Source organism: Anomaloglossus baeobatrachus, chromosome 5, assembly GCF_048569485.1.
Source record: "Anomaloglossus baeobatrachus isolate aAnoBae1 chromosome 5, aAnoBae1.hap1, whole genome shotgun sequence".
Taxonomy (NCBI): Eukaryota; Metazoa; Chordata; class Amphibia; order Anura; family Aromobatidae; genus Anomaloglossus; species Anomaloglossus baeobatrachus.
The window spans coordinates 474,257,869-474,261,547 of record NC_134357.1 but is presented as its reverse complement, the minus strand read 5'-3'; the positions used below and the strand labels follow the sequence as shown (position 1 = coordinate 474,261,547).

Here is a 3,679-nt window from a genome sequence, read left to right as displayed (position 1 = left end):
GGTACACTGAGTGTTTGCTAGTATAATGGCTTAGTTATAATGAGTTGGAGTGTGCAATGCAGGCAGACGCGCTCTGCAAATGTCTTTGCACTAGTGGGACTATAGCAAAGTCCAATAGCCACGTATAGGATGCCACTAGGTACACTGAGTGTTTGCTAGTATAATGGCTTAGTTATAATGAGTTGGAGTGTGCAATGCAGGCAGACGCGCTCTGCAAATGTCTTTGCACTAGTGGGACTATAGCAAAGTCCAATAGCCACGTATAGGATGCCACTAGGTACACTGAGTGTTTGCTAGTATAATGGCTTAGTTATCATGAGTTGGAGTGTGCAATGCAGGCAGACGCGCTCTGCAAATGTCTTTGCACTAGTGGGACTATAGCAAAGTCCAATAGCCACAGATAGGATGCCACTAGGTACACTGAGTGTTTGCTAGTATAATGGCTTAGTTATAATGAGTTGGAGTGTGCAATGCAGGCAGACGCGCTCTGCAAATGTCTTTGCACTAGTGGGACTATAGCAAAGTCCAATAGCCACAGATAGGATGCCACTAGGTACACTGAGTGTTTGCTAGTATAATGGCTTAGTTATAATGAGTTGGAGTATGCAGAGGACACGAGGGTACAGTGCCAGGATTTTGGGGCTCTGGGTAGAGGAATGGAAGCCTGCCTTTCTATCCCTCCTAATAGGGAAATGCAGGGAGGAAATCCCTGACCTTGGCTACACAGACGCTGGCGCTGTTTTCAGGACCTGTCACCTTAACTCTGACCCTGCCGGTTTGAGCCCTTAAAAGGACTGCTAGAAAGTGCTATCCCTATGCTGTCCAGCGCTGTGTATGGAGCGCATACAGCTGTATCGGCGATAGGACTCAGGAGGACGGAGCTGCAACAGTGATGTCTGACACCAAAGACGCAGAAGAGATAATGGCGTCCTGGAGGAAAATGTCCGTTTTTATAATGCAGGGACATGTGACATGGACATCCTATCACACATGCCGTTGCTTCTCTGGCTAAAAGTCCACTTAGCTGTGTGTGTGTCTGGGATTGGCTGACATGCTGGCCCGCCGCACAAGACGCGCGCGCTTAGGGAAGGAAGACAAGAAAAAAAAAAAAAAAAATGGCGATCGCCATTATACAAACAGCAGTGATCTGAAGGCGCTGTTCCCGCACAGTATACACTGAAATGTCATAATAGTGTGATTCACAGAGTGACTTACACTATTACAGCAGAAACCAAGCTAGGATTTAGCTGGTTTTTTGCTGCTAGAACCGTTCTCGAACGTTTCTAGAACTATCGAGCTTTTGCAAAAAAGCTCGAGTTTTAGTTCGATCTAGAACATGCCCCAAAATCACTCGAGCCTAGAACTGGAGAACCACGAACCGCGCTCAACTCTACTTACCAGCCAAGATCTTTCTCGCTCCCGAATCCTTCCTCCACCATGAACCGCAGATCGTCCCGAATTTTCACGCCTTTGAAAGAAATCTCCGGGTCTACTGTCTACATTTCTGGATCAAAGATGTGTCGCCCACCTTCTGGGACGCCGCAGGGACTCCACTTGATTACTGCTGACAACAGGTATGTCAGGTCATTGACTTCTGAGTCGTGACGCCACTCTCTGTTTGCGGTCAGGTGAGGAATGATTGCCAAAGCAGTTTAACGGGCGTCTGGGGCTGATGTGATCTGTAGTTGGATGCTGTGGCCTCCCGAGAGTGAGGCTGGCTCCAGGGGCTCGGGTGTATGTGTGTGGAACAACAGTTCGTAGAAGAACTCAGTCTCAGTCAAAAATGTCTTTCAACTTGTTTACTTACGTACAGCTGGTTTTGTGAGATAACCCGGTCGATACTGAGATAGAACAGAGGAAACCAGGTATCCTTCAGCTTGTAATAAGGGTGACCGCTAACTCGCCTTTCTACCACGTCTTGTTTTCGGACAACCCCTGACTTAAAATACCGTGGGATTCACCAGGGAAGTCACAACTGCCTTTTCTTCCCTTTCTGGCCCGTTTGCTGGCAGCAAGGACCAAGGTGGATAGCTGCAGGCTCGATCCTCCTTATGGGACCCCTCGTTGCTGCTGATGCTTGGACTCTGTGTTGGTTGGTGTGGAACCTCTAGTCCCACCACCTGCAGTATTTAGCAGACCACTAAATGGATGTCTGGCTCTAGGGACCTGTTCCCCGTTCGTGCTTTATTACCAGGAGTCCCTGTACTCAACTGCCTGTCCTCCCTCTTCTGCAGGAGTCTTCCAGGCTGACTGTGTGGCAATTTACTCCCCCCGTCAGCGGCCACTACACGTGCAGGGTCTGACTAGTGTGTTCGCTCTCCTGCGTCTGCACTTCAGACTCAGCTACCTCCAGCTCCTGCTCCCTTGACTGCCACTTCAACAACTCGCTTCCAGCCTCTCTACTGCACCACTAGCTGAGATATGGAGGCCACTCCCCCTCCTGGGTCTGCCCAGGGGTCCCCTCTAATGTGTGTATGTGAGACCTGGTTACAATGTGTCTGTGCGTACACACCCTACTCAGCCTTTGGGATTACCTGTTTGCACTCACCCAGCATTGGTGCAGTACTCAGTGGCACCTGACCAGGTCAGGGGCGCCACACAACCGCTCCGATAAGCCATCCCGGTCACTTACATCGTCACACAAGGTGAACAGAAAAATTAATCGCCTCCCGTTGTCCAGGGACTAGGTCGACTCGCCAATAGCAATAAGAGGGTGAAGCCCTTCCAAAAAAAAAGGCGATCTCCCAAGACTGATGAGCCGGGTGCCCCAGACACCTCAGGCCAAAACCAAGCACAGAACCGCAAAGAACTACACTTGATCTTAGCCAAAAGGCCGAGAAGCGATAACCTGAAATGGTTTCGGTATTTCCAATTCATGTCACAAGCAGACACAGACAGGACGGGCTGCCTGACTTTCCTTCACAACCACCCTCTCCCATCTATACCCATAGAAAGCCCTTCCACTGTTCCACAATCCCTGCCCCCTGCATCCCTCCCAGCACCCACATCCCTTCCCCTGTCATCCCCACCACCACCCACCCTTCTAGGGGAAAGAGTGAGCGACACCCTCCTTTCCCTAGACCACCCTCCCACCCACTGAGCAACTACCGGCTGCGCAGCTGGCTTTATAGGCAACGGCCCTATTGTGAGATCAGCGGGCATTGTGACAGAACAGAATGGCTTGGCTGCATTGTGGCATGCAGAGATTCCATGTAAGTTCCATGGCTGCATCATTGAACTTCCATGGCTGCATTGTGACATGTAAACATTCTTCTGACCTAGCAGTGTTCTGTCTCTTCTTATTATGCACTGTCCAAAGGGAAAATAAACAGGCAAATAGAAAAAACTTACTAGCAAAACTTAGAGGTGCTTTCTGAGAGTGATTTTTAGTTTGTCTTTTCCCAATTAGCCGTTTAAGTATGCTTAATGAAAGTACTAAGTCATTTCATCTACTGCCCATTCTTAGTATTATACATTACTTATGTTGCAGTATCATGCTTCACAGCAGTTTCCAACACATGCATCACCCATGGCTGTCCCCAAATGGGCTCAAAAGCTAAATGTCTATCATGACCTCTCTTTTTGAAAGTCCAAGAGCAAGCAAATTCTTCCTCCAGGAGAGGGAGCCAACAGATCAGGAAAGACATCATCATTGCACAAAGAAAACACCCAAAAACAA

At 48.9% G+C, this 3,679-nt stretch overlaps 1 pseudogene; it reads right to left on the bottom strand.

The window, feature by feature from the left end:
• Positions 1 to 2,709: 2,709 nt before the first annotated feature.
• LOC142313479 (U2 spliceosomal RNA) lies at positions 2,710 to 2,845 on the bottom strand (annotated as a pseudogene).
• Between the last annotated feature and the right edge of the window lie 834 nt (positions 2,846 to 3,679).